Raw genomic sequence first — 18,264 nt, 5'->3', positions numbered from 1 at the left:
AAATAAATCCAACACTTAACAGAAAGCGGATTTAAACAATTTAAATGATAAAAACTTCTCATAACAGGATAGAAAATCCAAATAAAACACAACGCGTAAATTCCCAACATCGGGGTGTCACTGAGTACATGAGCATCTATATATCACAAGTCTAAAAAATACCGTCTATGACAATCTGAAACTAAATACAATTAGTGAAAAGATAGGGGAGGAGAAACAAGGTCTGCGAAACGCCAAGCAGCTACCTCAATAGTCTCCGAGAATCCGAACTCCACAACTCAGCAACCACCGTGACAGGAAGCACCTGGGTCTGCACACAAGGTGCAAGGTGTAGCGTGAGTACAACCACCTCAGTAAGTAACAAGACTAAATAAAGAACTGAAAGTAGTGACGAGCTTCACAGTTATAGTTCACTGACAGGGATTTTTAACATAGAAAGGTAGGCATACTTTCAAGTTCGACAATTAAGGACAAAACAGTAATTTCATGTCAAGTTCAACCGAAACAGAGTGTAATATCTTTCAGAAATTTCAAGACGGTGATACATGGCAGCTAAGTGCAATAATAATAAAATCAAATGTATCCTTTCAGGGCCATAGTCACTCAGCCCTCCCATTCACTCAGCACTCGGCACTCACACTCAGTAGGTAGCTGCGCTCACTAGGGGTGTGTGCAGACTCCGGAGGGGCTCCTTCAGCCCAAGCGCTATAATCCGCACGGATAACTCACGTGTTGCACGGACAAATCACGTGCTATAATATAATATCTGGATCTGCACGGACAACTCACGTGCTATACGGACAACTCACGTGCTATAGTATAATATCCCACAATCAGCCCCTCAACCTTACTCAGTCATCAACCTCTCCAGTCTCTCGGGCTCTCAAAAATCATAATAAGTAGCCCAGACAGCAATGATATGATGCATCAAAAATGAACAATAAAGACTGAGATGTAATATACAAATAAACTGTGACTGAGTACAAAGCAGCAATTTAGCAGATAATTCAACATGTACACGGCCTCTTTGGGTCCCTACAATGCTAACACGTAGTCTAAACATGATTTCTAACATGATTTGTGGTACAATTTCTCTAATACATGGAGAATGTACAGATAACAACAGATTATTCAACTACACAGTTCCATCAAATTTGACCAAGTCACAATTCCTACGGTGTACGCCCACACACCCGTCACCTAGCATGCGCGTCACCTCAAAACCAAATATATGACACGTAATACGTGATTTCGTACCCTCATAACCAAATTTAGAACTGTTACTTACCTCAGTTTGAGCAAATCTCTACTCCAACACACCCTTGCCTCGCGAAACGGCCTCCGAATGCCTCGAATCAAGCCATAAACAATGAGATATAATCAATACGGGCTAAAGGAATCAACTCCATAAGAAAATGCTAAGCTATTAATCAAATCCAAAAATCACCTCAAAAGCAGTCCCCCGGGCCCACGTCTCGAAATTTGATAAAAGTCACTAAACTCGAAAGCCCACTCAACCATGAGTCTAACCATACCAAATTTATCAAAATCCGACACCAAATCGTCACCCAAACCCCCAAATCAAACTCTCCAAATCCCTAGCCTCCAACTCTCAATTTACACCTTAAATACACGCCAACTAGGTGAAAAAATTAATGGGGAAGCAATATTATTGATAAAAAATGAACACAAGGGACTTACCTCAAAAATCCCTTCGAAAACCCTCTCAAAAATCGCCTAAACCGTGCTCGAAATGTTTGAAATGAAGCCAAAATCGCGAACCCTTGTATTTAACTTTCTGTCCAGCCTTTCCGCTTCTGCGGACACTTAACCGCATCTGCGGTGTCGAAGAAGCAATCAAACTTCCGCTTCTGCGGTGAACCACTGGAGCTGGGCCTCGGCTTCTGCAGTCCTCACCTCGCATCTACGCAACCGCAGGTATGGAACTCCCCATCGCACCTGCGAGCCCTCCTCTTCTGCGCCCTTAACGCCGCATCTGCGACCACACATGTGAGAAAATAACCTCGCACCTGCGACCTCTGCTCACTTCCTCCCTGGCCGCTTCTGTGGCTCCTTTCTCATTTCTGTGAGAACTCACCTGCGATCCCCACTCCGCAGGTGCGATTACACCAGAGGCTGGTGAGCTTCAGCATTCCCTCAAACTTCAAATCGATCCAATAACTACCTGAAATCAACCCGAGCCCCCCGGGACCTCAACCAAACATACCATCAAGTCCCAAAACATCATACGAACCTAGTCGAGCCCTCAAATCACATCAAACAACTTCGAAAATACGAATCGCTCCCCAATTCAAGCCTATTGAAACTAAGGAAATTCAACTTCCACAAACGACACCGAAACCTACCAAAACACGTCCGATTGACCCCAAATTTTGCACACAAGTCGCAAATGAAATTTCAGACCTATTCCAACTTCCGAAATCGGAATCCGACCCCGATATCAAAAAGTACACTCCCGGTCAAACTTCTCAAAAATTTAATTTTCGCCATTTCAAGCCTAATTCCACTACAGACCTCTAAATCACAATCCGGACACACTCCTAAGTCCAAAATTACTCAACAGAGCTAACGCAACCATCAAAACTCCATTCCGGAGTCGTTTACTCATAGATCAATATCTGGTCAATCATTTCAACTTAAACTTTCAACCTTGAGACTAAGTATCTAATTTCATTCTGAAATCACTCCGGACCCGAACCGACTACCCCGGCAAGTCACACAATAGCTATAAAGTACAAAATGAGCAGTAAATGGGAGAATGGGGCTACAATTCTCAAAACGACCGGCCGGGTCGTTACAATACACTTCTTAAAAATTTCTATTACCAATTTAATTTAAAAACATATTATAATGTCCTATTACTAATTTAATTTGAGAATATATTATATTGTCCAAATCCATTTAGAAAAATGAGAGCCTATATCTATATCTATATTATTATAAAATCATGAATATAATCTCGGTTTACAAAAATAACCTTATAATATTAAACATATATAATAACTCAAAATAAAAGGACATAACCAGAATTCTAGACATTTGTAATCCTATTAGTTTTAGGATATAATACTACAAGTTAGAAATCCTAAATGATTACTTTTAGGAATTCTATTAGTATAATTAATTTGGAGCATAGATATATAATACTACATGTTAGCATGTAAACCTAATACCTATAGGTGTCGTTAGGTGTGATGACCCAAAGTGTCATCTTATGAATTAAGACTCTATTCCGAGCTCGTCATCCTTAAAAACCTTATTTTTACCCTCCTCGATTTGCGTGCACAATCCGGCCAGGTTTTCGGAAAGCTTTTATGTTGAAAATTAATGAAAAATAAGAATTTTTGCCTTAAAAAGTTGATTTTAGTTGATTTCGGTCCACAATTTTGGTAAACGGGCCTGGATCCATATTTTGACGGTCCCGGTAGGTCCGTATCGAATTATGGGACCTGGACGTATGCCCGTAATCGAATTCGGAGGTCCCTAGCTTGAGTTATGAATTTTTGATAAAAATTAAAAATTTGAAAATTATTTGTTTTTAAGAATTGATTGATATTTGGCATTATTAGTATCGGGTCCGTATTTTAGTTCCGGAGCCCGGTACAGGTTCATTATGATATTTAAGACCTGTCCGTGAAATTTGGTGAGAAATGGAGTTGATTTGACGTAATTCGGACGTCCAGTTGAGAAAATAGAAATTTTAAAGTGTTGAGAATTTTATTTGATTTGGTACTAAATTCGTAGTTCTAGGTGTTATTTTGGCGATTTGATCGCGCGAGCAAGTTTGTATGATATTTTTAGACTTATGTGCATATTTGGTTTGGAGCCCCGAGGGCTCGGGTGAGTTTCGGATAGACCACAGGATGTTTTAAACTTAGAAATTTTGTTGGTATAACTGAACCTGTTGCAGGCCTCTGATCTCGCAATTGCGAGATCAGGCATCACAAATGCGAATATAACAGGGTCTGCAATTGCGAGGCTTTCATCGCAATTGCGATCAGAAGACTGGGCCAGCAGTTCTCGCATTTGCGAGGTTACCTTCGCAATTGCGAAGGGAGTCTGAGAAGGGCAGGTTCGCAAATGCGAACATTTACTCGCATTTGCGAAGGCATCGGGATTGTGAAGGGAATCGCAATTGCGATTGTTCCTTCGCAATTGCGAGCTTCGCATTTGCGAAGCTCAGGTCGCAATTGCGACACCTGCAGCTGATCAAAATGACTTTTGGATGGGAATTTTCATTCATTTCCCAAATTTTCAAGACCTAAAACACAAGAGGCGATTTTTCCAAAGACCATTTCTTCCCCAAATCATAGGTAAGTGATTCTAAAATGGTTTCTTTCAATCTTTCACTACATTTTACAAGATTTCAACCTAAAATCTAAGGTTTTCATGGTAGGATTAGGGGTTTTGGGTAGAAACTAGGAATTTCGGAAATTTAGGAATTTAGACCTCAATTTGAGGTCGGATTCCAAAACCAATTATATATTCGGGCTCGGGGGTGAATGGGTAAATGGATTTTGGTCCGAACCTCGGTTTTTGACCAAGCGGGCTCGGGGTCGATTTTTGACTTTTGTTTGAAAAACTTAGGAAAACTGTAATTATGCATTAAAGTTGATTCCTTTAGCAATAACTGACGATATTAAACTAATTATGATTAGATACGAGTGGGTTGGAGGTGAATTCTAAAGGGAAAGCGATACTTGAGCAGTGAGTGGCTTGCGAAATTGAGGTAAGTGTCGTGTCTAACTTTGGCTTGAGGGAATAGGTATTGTGTGAGTATTTGCTACGTGTTTTGTTGTTGAATACGATGTATAGTTGAGGTGACGAGCACCTATGCGTTGTGGTCGAGTCATAGCATACGAGTACAATTCCATTCTTGTAAATTTGTAGTCTTAAATCTTGTTATCCATACTTATTGTTGTTGTTGAAATGTTGGGAGACTTGTATCCGGTTCTACCAAGGTTGATAAAATTGTGAATATTGATTCGAGGTTGAGATGTTAAATTGTGAAAGTAATCATTGGTGAAATATTGACTTCTTTGTGAAACTTCTCTCTATCCGTTGTTATTGATTCTGTGAATTGTGAGGAAGAGTGTAAAGCACGGAGGGTGATGCCGTGTATATTATTAGAGGTTTAATGCACGAAGGGTGATGTCGTGCCGTTCTATTTATTTATTTGGGTGAGGTTGAGAGTAAAAGCACGAAGGGTGATGCCATGCCGTTCTATTTATTTATTTGGTAAGGTTGAGAGTAAAAGCACGAAGGGTGATGCCGTACAGTTTTCCTTTACTATTTAAATTGCTCAATTCGTTTAAGGATTTTCTCTTTAATTCTGTCTTTTCATTATTCTCACTTTTTATGTTGTATTCCCCCACTGTATGTTCCCTTCCCATTATTCATGCGTTATTTCTTTATTTACTGTTGTTGCCACTAGCATGATTATACTGTCCAGGTTATATGTGGGTGTCTTGTCCTAGCCTCGTCACTACTTCACCGAGGTTAGGCTCGACACTTACCAGTACATGGGATCGGTTGTACTGATGCTGCACTCTGCACTTTCTGTGCAGACTTTGATACCGGCTCAGGTTGATCGAGATTTTGCTATTGGTCCGCTGACCGGAGACTCAAGGTAGATCTGTCGGCATTCACAGACCTTGAAGTCCCCGTCTACTTTTTATGTCACTGTTGTTTTCTTTCATTCAGACAGTTGTATTTCTTCCAGACTATTACTTGTAGTAAATTCTAGAATGCTCGTGAATTGTGACTCCAGATCCGGGTGGTAGTAATTAATACAGTTTTATGATATTTCGCACTTATTATATTTTATCTTAGTTAATTATTGTTAATTACTGAATGAAAATAAGGAATTGGTTAATGATTCTCTAATGTTGGCTTGCCTAGCAAGTGAAATATTATGCGCCATCACGGTCCCGTCAGTGAAAAATTTCGGGTCGTGACAGTTGGTATCAGAGCACTTGGTTGCTTAGGTCTCACGATTCACGAGCAAGCTTAGTAGAGTCTAGAGGATCGGCACAGAGACGTCTATGCTTATCTTCCAGAGGCTATGAAGTTTAGGAACAAGTTTCACTTCTATTCTTCTCGGTCGTGCGATTTTGCTTTCTCAATACTGATTGAACTCTTCTACTCATATTCTCTCGCAGATGGTGAGAACACACACTGCTTTCTCAGCTGAGCAGCAACCAGAGCCTCCAGTGGCAGCTCCTAAGCGGGGCAGAGGTCGAGGCCGTGCTAGAGACCGAGGCAGGGGCAGGGCTCAACCTAGGGCCCGAGCAGCAGCCCCAACAGTGGAGCCTCAGATAGAGCTTGACGAGGAGGTTCCAGCCCAGACTGTTCCTGCCAGACCAGCTCAAGTTCTGGAGGGGTTCATTGCTACCTCAGTACTTCAGGACGCTTTGGTCTGTTTGGTGGGCCTTATGGAGAGTGTGGCCCAGACTGGCGCATTCCATATGGCACCAGCAGTCTCTCAGGCTGGAGGAGGAGCCCAGACTCCCACCACTTCCGCTCCAGAGCAGATAACTCCCCAGTATCAGGCTCCAGCAGCTCGGCCAGTCGGATTAGTTTAGCCGGTTATTACGGCACAGGTCAGAGATGGGCCAGCTATGTCTTCTGAGGCTTTATGGAGATTAGACAGGATTATCAAGCTCTTTCCTGTTCACTTCAGTGGTTCTCCTTCAGAGGATCCCCAGGAGTATCTTGACAGTTGTCACGAGGTTCTACGGAACAAGGGTATAGTGGAGACCAATGTGGTCGATTTTGCTGCATTTCAGATGACTAGTTCCGCCAAGAACTGGTGGAGAGATTACTTGTTGTCTAGACCAGCTGGGTCGCTTGCTCTTACTTGGGACCAGTTCTCTCAGCTCTTCATATAGAAGTTTCTGCTTATCATATTGAGAGAGGAGCGTCGCCGTTAGTTTGAGCGTCTCCAGCAGGGCAGTATGACTATTACTCAGTATGAGACCTGTTTTGTGGATTTGGCCCGCCATGCTATTCTTCTGCTTCCCACCGAGAGAGAGAGAGAGAGGGTGAGGAGGTTTATTGATGGACTTGCTCAGCCTATCAGATTGCAGATGGCTAAGGAGACTGGGAGTGAGATTTCTTTTCAGGAGGCTGCTAATGTCGCCAGACGAGTCGAACTGGTTCTTACTCAGGGAGGTCAGGGGTCTGACAAGAGACCTCGTCATTCCGGTGAGTTCAGTGGTGCCCCACCTAGAGGCAGGAGTACTTTTGGTAGAGGCCATCCTCCCAGGCCGTTTCATTCAGCGCTCCAGGCATCCCATGGTGCCTCAGGTGGTCGTGGCCCTCAGATGCATTATTCCGACCAGCTAGCCTACAGTGCACCACCAGCTCCTATTAGTGTACCTCCACTCCAGATTTATCAGGGTGGTTATTCAGGTCGACAAGGCCAGCTTCAGGGTCAGCAGTCATAGCAGCAGAAGTTATGTTATACTTATGGTGATCCGAGGCACATTGCTAAATTTTTCCCTCGAGCAACGGGCAGCTCACAGCATCAGAGTTCGCGTGCCATGGTCCCGACACCAGTTGCTGTACCACCTGCTCAGCCAGCTAGAGGCAGGGGTCAGGTAGCCAGAGGTAGAGGCCAGACTGTTAGAGGTGGAGGTCAGGCCGTTAGAGGTGGAGACCAGCCAGTTAGAGGCCGTCCCAGAGACGTAGTTTAGGGTGGTGGGGCCCAACCCCGCTGTTATGCTTTCCCAGCCAGGCCTGAGGCTGAGTCATCTGACGCTGTTATCACAAGTACTGTTTCAGTTTGTAGTAGAGATGCTTTAATTCTATTTGATCCGGGATCTATTTACTCCTATGTGTCATCCTATTTTGCTTCCTATTTGGTTGTGCCCCGTGATTATTTGAGTGCTCCTGTGTATGTGTCCATACCAGTGGGAGATGCTATTGTTGTAGATCGTGTTTATCGTTCGTGTGTGGTCACCCTTGGGAGTCTTGAGACTCGTGTAGATCTTCTACTTCTCGACATGGTTGATTTTGATGTCATACTGGGTATGGATTGGTTGTCACCTTATCATGCTATAATAGATTGTCACGCCAAGACGGTGACCTTAGCCTTGCGGGGGTTGCCTCGATTAGAGTGGAGAGGGAATCTTGGCCATTCTGCCAGCAGGGTTATCTCTTATGTGAAGGCTCGGCATACGGTCGAGAAAGGGTGTCTAGCTTATTTGGCTTATGTCCGCGATTCTAGTGCGGAGGTTCCTTCCATAGATTCAGTGCCGGTTGTTCGTGAGTTTCTAGAGGTGTTTCCTGCAGACCTGCCGGGGATGCCACCCGACAGGGATATCGCCATATCGCATGGCACCGCCAGAGATGAAAGAAATGCAGGAGCAGTTGCAAGATTTTCTTGATAAGGGCTTCATTAGACCTAGTGTCTCGCCCCGGGGTGCACCTGTGTTGTTTGCGAAGAAGAAATATGGATCGATGAGGATGTTTATAAATTATCGGTAGTTGAACAAAGTCACCATCAAGAACAAATATCCATTGCCGAGGATTGATGATTTATTTGATCAGATTCGGGGTGCCAAGGTGTTTTTAAAGATTGATTTGAGATCTGGCTACCATCAGTTGAGGATTAGGGCATCCGATATTCCTAAGACAGCTTTTCGGACTCGGTATGGGCATTATGAGTTTCTAGTGATGTCATTTGGGCTGACAAATGCCCCAGCAACATTCATGGATTTGATGAACCGGGTGTTCAAATCCTACTTGGATTCTTTTGTGGTTGTGTTTATTGATGATATCTTGATCTACTCCCACAGTCGAGAGGAGCATGAGCAGCACCTTCAGATCGTTCTTCAGACTCTGAAAGACAGCCAGTTATATGCTAAGTTCTCAAAATGCGAGTTTTGGTTGAGTTCAATTGCTTTCTTAGGTCACGTTGTATCAGTAGAGGAGGGAAGCCCTCCGGCAAGATGGGGTGGCCTATTCTTGGTTTGAGTTATGGGAGGAATCCCGTGAGGAGGGAAGCCCTCCGGCAAGATGGGGTGAATTCACAGATGCCTTTATGGATCATTTCTTGCCTATCAAAACTAAGGCAGTCCGTGCCGCGGAGTTTGAAAGCTTGAAGCAGGGTAGTATGAATGTGCGGGAGTACCATATGGAGTTTGCGCGCCTGTCCAAGTATGCTATTCACATGTTGCCCACTATGGAGACTAGAGTGCCCCGGTTTGTATAGGGCCTTAGCCCCTTGGTTATCAATGAGGCCTCTACAGCTGCCTTGAATTCCGATATGAACTATGGTAAGATGGTGGCATTTGCTCAAGCCACAGAGACCCGCAAATTGAAGAATAGAATGGAGCGTCAAAGCAGCTGCAAGGCCCGTTCCACGAGCAACTTTGGTGGTTCTTCCGGTGGTGGTAGTTGTAGGTCGGCATTCGGGGGAGGGTCATCAGGACCATCCTAATCTTTCGCCCAGTCTTCGATGGGTGCACAGTCATCTGGACCCAGTCAGGGCAACATGGGACCCCACCAGCAGGGTCGGCCCGACAGAAGGTTTCAGCAGCGGAGGCTTCCATGCTCTAAGTATGGGAGGATGCACTTTGGGTCCTACTTCATGGACCTACCAGTATGCTATGGCTTTGGTGTGAGGGGTCACATTCAGAGAGATTGTCGCTCGTCCCACCGAAACATGGGCAGAGGTGCGGCACAGCCAGCTAATTCTGCAGCTACTACATCTACAGCACCTCCAACTCGAGGCACCCCAGCACCCGCAGGGAATGGTGCATCTAGGGGCAGTGCACAGAACTCGGGAAGACCCAGCAGATTTTATGCTATGCGGAGACGTCGGAATCGGAGGCTTCTCCAGATGTTGTCACAGGTATATTGTCTGTTCAATCCCATGATGTATATGCTCTTATTGATCACGGTTCTACTTTGTCATATGTCACACCTTATGTTGCCATGGAATTTGGGATAGATTCAGAATAACTTTATGAGCCGTTATCTATATCTACTCTGGTTGGTGAGTCTATTTTGGCTGCGTGGGTTTATAGGGATTATGTTGTCACATTGCGTGGTCGGGACACCGTGGCCGGTCTTATTGATTTGAGAATGGTTGATTTTGACGTGATAATGGGGATGGATTGTCTTTATTCATGTTTTGCCAAACTTGATTGCCGAACCAGAACTGTTAGGTTCGAATTTCCAAATGAGCCAATTATTGAGTGGAAGGGTGATGATGTAGTGCCAAAGGGTAGGTTTATTTCTTACCTTAAGGCTACGAAAATGATCAACAAGGGGTGTATTTACCATTTGGTCCGGGTTATAGACACCGATGCTGAGGCACCTATGCTTGAGTCTGTGCCTGTGGTGAATGAATTTCCGGGAGTCTTTCCAGATGAACTCCCTAGGATCCCACCAGACAAGGAGATTGATTTTGGGATTGATGTGATGCCAGACACGCATTTTATATCTATTCCACCTTACAGAATGGCACCGACAGAATTGAAAGAGCTAAAGGAACAATTGAGAGATTTGTTAGAAAAGGATTTTATCCGATCAAGTGTGTCGTCTTGGGGCGCACCGGTCCTTTTTGTAAGAAAGAAAGATAGGTCACTGAGAATGTGTATTGACTATCAGCAGCTTAATAAAGTCACAATCAAGAATAAGTACCCACTACCAAGGATATATGACTTGTTTGATCAATTGCAAGGTGCTAGGTACTTTTCTAAAATTGATTTACGATTCGGGTATCACCAATTGAAGATCAGGGAGTGGGATATTCCGAAAACAGCTTTCAGAACCCGATATGGGCACTTTGAATTTTTGGTGATGTCTTTTGGGCTAACAAATGCCCCATTAGCCTTTATGGATCTTATGAATCGAGTTTTTAAGCCATTCCTCGACTCTTTTGTGATAGTGTTTATTGACAATATTCTTGTATATTCACGAAGTCGAGAAGACCATGCCGATCATCTTAGTGTAATTCTGCAAACCCTACATCAGCACCAGTTATATGCAAAGTTTTCAAAGTGTGAATGTTGGCTTGAATCGGTTATATTCTTGGGGTCATGTAGTCTCTAGTGAGGGAATTAAGGTTGATCCTCAAAAAAATTCAGCTTTGAAGAATTGGCCGAGGCCTACAACTCCAATAGAGATTCGCAATTTCTTAGGCTTAGCTAGATATTACAGAAAGTTCGTGGAGGGGTTTTCTACTCTTGCCTCTCCATTGACTAAATTGACGCAGAAGGCAATTAAGTTAAAATGGTCAGATGCTTGTGAAAAGAGTTTCCAAAAATTAAAAGCAAGATTGACTACGGAACCGGTGTTGACTCTACCAGAGGGAATAGATGGATATGTAGTATATTGTGATGCTTCAAGAATCGGGCTTGGATGTGTATTAATGCAACATGGGAAGGTGATAGCTTATGCTTTTAGGCAACTAAAGAATCATGAAAAGAACTATCCAACACATGATTTAGAACTTGCGGGGGTGGTATTTGCATTGAAAATTTGGCGTCATTATTTATATGGGGTCGATGTGGATATATTCACGGACCATAAGAGCCTTCAATATATTTTCAAGCAGAAGGAATTGAATCAGAGGCAGAGAAGATGGCTTGAGTTACTCAAGGACTACGACATTGATATTCTATATCATCCGGGAAAGGCCAATGTTGTGGCGGATGCTCTTAGCCAGAAATCTATGGATAGTTTGGCTCACTTGGAGGCATATCAAAGGCCATTGGCCAAGGAAGTTCACCGATTGGCTAGTTTGGGAGTTCATCTTGCAGACTCTAGTGAGGGAGGGGTGATTGTACAAAATAGGGCTGAATCATCACTTGTTGTGGAAGTCAAGAAGAAACAGTACAATGATCCATTGTTGGCACAACTAAAAGAGGGGATCCATAAACATAAGACCATGGCCTTTTCTCTTGGCATGGATGATTGTACACTAAGGTACCAAGGACGACTATGTGTTCCAAACATAGATGGTCTCCGTGAAAGAATTATGACTGAAGCTCACACTTCTAGGTACTCAGTGCACCCAGGTTCTACAAAACTGTATCATGATCTTAAGGAAGTCTATTGGTGAAATTATATGAAGAGGAATATGGTGGACTTTGTGGCAAGATGTCCGAATTGTCAGCAAGCAAAGGCCGAACACCAAAGGCCCGGTGGGTTGGCGCAGAACATAGAAATTCTAATGTGGAAGTGGGAAATGATTAATATGGACTTTGTGGTAGGATTACCTCGTACTCCTAGTAAGTTTGACTCGATTTGGGTGATTGTGGAGCGACTCACGAAATCAGCACACTTTTTGCCGGTTAAGGCTACCGACACAGCAGAACAGTATGCTCAATTATATATCAAAGAAATAGTCAGGTTGCATGGCACTCCAGTTTCCATCATATATTATCGGGGATCACAATGCACTCCTAACTTTTGCAAGAAATTTCAGCAAGGTTTGGGTACTCAGGTGAATCTTAGTACAACCTTTCACCCACAGACTGAAGCAGGTGAATCTAGACTTCAATGGTAGTTGGGATGATCATTTACCGCTCATAGAATTTGCCTACAACAACAACTATCACGCTAGCATTGAAATGGCACAGTTTGAGGCTTTATATGGTAGGAGATGTAGATCTCCCATTGGGTGCTCCGAAATTAGTGAAGCAGAGTTGATAGGGCCAGACCTCGTGCATCAGGCCATGAAAAAAGTTAAAATCATTAAGGAGCGGTTGAAGACTGCTCAGAGTCGTCAGAAATCCTATGCGGATATTCGTCGTAAGGATTTAGAGTTCAAAGAAGATGATTGGGTATTCTTGAAAGTTTCCCCCATTAAAGGTGTAATGCGATTTGGTAAGAAAGGGAAATTGAGTCTGAGGTATGTCGGACCGTACATAATTATTCAGAGGATTGGTGAGGTGGCGTACAAGCTTGAGCTACTATCTGAGATGTCATTAGTGCACCCAGTATTCCAAGTGTCTATGTTGAAGAAGGTAGTTGGAGATCCGTCAGCTATTGTACCGATTGAGACCATTGAGGTTAATGAAGCACTGTCATATGATGAAATTCCAGTTGCCATTCTTGATAGGCAAGTCTGAAAGTTGAGGAATAAAGAAATTGCCTCTGTGAAGGTGTTGTGGCGAAACCAGCAAGTTGAAGAGGCTACTTGGGAGGCCGAGAAAGAAATGAATAAAAAGTATCCTTATTTATTTGAATAACCATGTAATTATGAGTTGTGCCTTATGAAAATGCTAAGAGATATTTTCTATGAATTATGTATCATTTGTACAATTGGCGTTAAGGGTGTTCCTTTCTGGTAATATATTGCTTGTGAGGCCACTGTTGGTGTTGTTTTGTGTTATGCTACATTGTTGGATTCTGTATATGTTGTTAGGATGTGTTTCTGGGATTCTCTGACAGGTGGATAGGCCCAGATACAAAGGAAACTGTTGCAAAATTTTAAGATATTTAGGGAGTTAGTCAAATTTTGAAGCTACTAGTGAGTGTGGATTAACAATTGGGCTAAATTTGATGCTAATGACGGATCTTTACCCTCATTCGAGGACTTACTAGTGAGTGTGGATTAACAAGCGGGGGAGACTGTAACACCCCGAAATTTTTTTCGAAGTACTTAAGTGTAAAACCCAGTAAAATTTTCCAAAAGAAAATAATGTTTCATAGTGCTGAATTGGTTTTACATATTGAGGATTATAGAAATTCTTCGCGGCGAGTTTGCTTGCCGCGGCTCAGACATTTTGGGTTGAACAATGCACCGGAGAGTAAAGGAACATTTTCGGCAAAAGAAGACATTTCTGCGCCCACTATGCGGTCACAGAATCACTGTGCGAACCGCATAATGGTCGCAGAGTGAGACAGAAAAGGGTAGGTTTGGAGACCAGGTTTACGGCGCATTATGTGACCGCAGACCAATTCTGCGGTGCATTATGCTACCGCAGATCAGGTCTGCAGGCCGCATAATGACTACAGACCAGGTCAGTCACGCCCAGTTTTGGAGGCCAAATTATGCGGTCCGTATATCGATTATGCGATCGCAGACCTTATTCCGGAGCTTCATTTTTGGGTTTTTAAAACCCGACCCTACTTCATTAAATACACGCTTTGGGCCATTTTTGATCTAAAATCTGACATTTTAGAGTGAGAGAGAGTGCCCTAGAGTGAGAAGGTGTTCCTCAATAATTTATTCTTCAATTCTTGATCAAATCTTGGAAGATTAACAAGGAAAACCCACAAGGTCTTCATCCTAAAGGTAAGATTCTACACCCTAACCCTCAATTTCGAATTTGTCTAGAATGGGTAATTACTAAGATAATTTTGGGCATGAGAATTATTTATTTTACATGTATGTGTTATCAAAGGGTGTAGGAAAATTATTGAGCTAAAAATGGTAAAGATTGGGTTGTGGGGTAATGGAATCCTCCATAAAAGGACCTTAAAAACTTAATGCACACCTAGTCTTGGATAAAATGCTCAAATGAGCTAGAACCATGAGCATCTTCCTAATTTTGATTTAATTAGTTATATTTCTACAATAGATTATAGTTGCTAAGAATTTCGGAACATTTTAGAGTTTAAGGAAGCTCAATTGAGGTATGTTGGCTAAACTATTCTCTTAGAATTGAATCCCATGATATTCATGTAAATTATGTAAGTCTGAGTGGTTCATTATAAAATTGTCCATTCCGAGTAAGATTGGGTTGAGAGATATATGTTCAACAAGTATCCCAAATGCTTTATTTATGTTATGTTTTCAATTGAGGATTTGTTAAAATATGGGTTGTGCATTAGAAATGTTCGGCTTCAACTCAAGTTCAAACGAAGGCTATTATGCCATATTTTGTAAGAATATCTATGTGCCATAGATCCTTAATTGCTCACATATGTACTACATGCCTTAATTTAAAATGTTATTGTTGTTGTTGATGACGTTGATGTTAGCAACTGAAAAGGTGAGCATGAAACACTAAATACGGCCAACATACCAAGAATGATTATATAATTATGGTCATTAGTGCCAATGAAATGTAAAGATGTGAAAGAAGTATGAAATGTGATGATTGATATAAAAAGGTTGATGTCTCGAATAAGACAGCCTAGCCGATCGGGTCATGATCAGACACCATGCCGCACACATAATGGTGATTGTGCTAGAAATTATAATTGAAATTGTGATTGTGGTCGATGTCCCTAATGGATAACCTAGCCAATCAGGTCGTGATCGGACTCTGCGTTAAAGACGGTGGTACTGATACTGAAAGTAATTGCGGTTGATATCTCTAATGAGATAGCCTAGCCGATCGGGTCGTGATCGGACTCCGTGCTAAGAGTACGGTGGTATTGGTATTGTGAATAATGGTATTGTGAACAATGGAATATCGATACTAAAAATCTCCCAATGTAAGATATGGAAATTAATTTGAACAATGTCTTGATCCTAAATTGAGGTTTGATGTTGATTAAGGTTTTCATTGATATTATGATATTCTTGTTTGTATTATTTGTTCTATTGAGAGGGTGTTTAGTTATACATACTAGTGCTATTTGACGGTTCTAACGTCCCTTTTGCCGGGGGCGCTGCATCTTTAAATGGATGCAGGTGGTTCCACAACAGGAGATATTGATCAGTGATAGCAGTACACCTTCTCCCCAGCTGACTTGGTGAGCCCACCTCATCCCGGGGTCATGTATCTTTTATACTTTGTGTATTCTGTTTGAGGTATAGCCGGGGCCTTGTTGCCGGCATTATCATTGTATTCTTCTTTATTTATAGAGGCTCCGTAGACATAGTGTGGGTTGTGTATTGGTGCTGGGAAAGTCAAAATATGTTATATTGTGGTTGTATTACTTGTCCATTTGAGACTTTAAAAATGATGAAACTATTAGTAATGAATTGGTATTGTAGACATGAATACCTTTTTGTCTAATTAATGAAAATATGTATTATCTCCATTCGTGGATGAGTTTGGGTAGAAGAAAATCTAACGGGCTTGCTCGGTTGAGTTCACTCGATTGAGCGCCGTTCGCGTTCCTCAGTTTTGGGGCGTGACAAAAATATTACGTTACACATTCATAGTTTAGAAATGGAACATGTGATACAATTACAACATCATTAGTTTGACCTTCCCAATACCACGTACAACCCACACCATGTCTACGGATCCTCTAACGGGTACAAAACAGTACTAGGATAATGCCGGTAATAAGGCCCCGGCTATACCTCAAAACACAATATATGAGAAATCGAAAGGTACATGACCCCGATATGAAGTGGGGCTCACCAAGTAGCTGAGAGGAGGATGTATTGTTATCACTGCTCGATGTTGCCTGCTATGGAACCACCTGCATCCATTAAAAGATGCAGCGCCCCCGGCAAAAGGGACGTGAGTACATATGGAATAGTACTCGTATGAAAGGCAAATAGAACAACATATGAAAATATGGTAACTAAAATAAGAGGCATTTAAAGTATATCAAGAAACTACGAAACATCCCATAGAATCAAATATCAAGTCTTATTATACTTGTGTCATTCTAAACTTCTTTTAGGATCAACTGAGCCATATGAACTATACGTGGAATACATAATACAATGTAATTGAAACAACATATACAAACAAGGCCAATGAAAGTGGCACCTATTGTCAGCATTAATAATGCGTCTCACTAGACCGTCCATATCCTTCTCTTATTTTACGCCTATACATTTCATATATAATACACCTATGCGTTTACAAGATCATCCAAAGGATTCCATATACAATGCACCTATGCGTTGCATAAACCATCCATATGATTCCATATACATTGCACATATGCGTTTCATAGACCGTCCATAGGATTTCATATATAATACACCTATGCGTTTCATAGACTATCCATAGGATTCCATATACAATGCACCTATGTATTGTATAGACCGTCCATAGTATTCCATATACATTGCACCTATGAGTTTCATAGACCATCCATAGGATTTAATACACAATACACCTATGTGTTTCATAGACCATCCACATGGTTCATAACACAATATACCTATGTGTTTCCTAGACCATCCATAGGTTTTCATACACAATATACCTATGCGTTGCATAGACCGTCCATAGGGATTCGTTCATATTATACACCTATGCGTTTCATAGACCGTTCATAGGGTTCATAATACATCTTTATGTACATAACCATATATAAACTCAAGCGACATGACTAACGCTACTTTTAAGGTCGTAAGTCCTCGGATCATTGGAACACTTTCATGTGCATGCTCATCATGGAGAAACATAGCTCATTACGTAAACACATGCATGGCAAATCACTAAGTAGGTTTCAATGGTACGTAGACCCAATTTCTTTTCTTAAGGTTCATCATCATTTAGCATATGACTTCTCTTTTCCACCTCATTATATACCTCTTTGTCATCTTAAGGTCACTAGATAAGTTCATGATTCTCGGTGACTTAACGTCGAAGTCATTTACATTCATTATTTCCGAAGCATACAATTATAGTTGAAACCGTTGGAACATACAATGCCTCATGATTCTCATTTTGGCAACGGCCACGGTTCATGTTCATACTATCACTTACTTGTACTAGCCACGGGTGATCATAGGACATTAATGACATTATTATATAAAGGGATTAAAACTCATCTCATCATGTTCACACATTCTTTCATTTCATTGGCACTATTGGCGACAAATGAAATTCTCATTCTTGGCACCCACATTTCTACATCTCACCCTCGCTTCTTTTACTTTCAAACGTCATCATGGATCATCAACAACAAAGCATTCCTATTCAAGACTTTAAGTCCACATGTGAGAAAATATGAATGTTAAGCACATTGAGATTTATTACACAATTTGGCATAATAGCTTTCATTTGGACCACGACTTGAAGTTATAACAATTAGATACGCAACCCATGCTTCGAGCATATTTTCCAATAGCACATAACATAATAGGAACATTTGGAATACGTATTGAGTTATCTTTTGGACACAAGGCTTATTCGGAATAATTCAATTTATAATAAGCATCATGGGACTTACAAGAACAACGTGGGAATTCAATACTAAGAGAGAAGTTTAGCCAACATATCTTACTTGAGCTTTCCTTAAGTTACTACAATGTTCCGGAAATCTTAGCCACTTCGATCTCTTAGATGAAGTTCTTGTGATTGGCTTCCTTGATTCTTGAAGTTTGGGGCAAGAATAGATGATTAGAATGTTAGG

Source organism: Nicotiana tomentosiformis, chromosome 7 (genome assembly GCF_000390325.3).
Source record: "Nicotiana tomentosiformis chromosome 7, ASM39032v3, whole genome shotgun sequence".
Taxonomy (NCBI): Eukaryota; Viridiplantae; Streptophyta; class Magnoliopsida; order Solanales; family Solanaceae; genus Nicotiana; species Nicotiana tomentosiformis.
Note: the sequence above shows the minus strand (reverse complement) of the source record.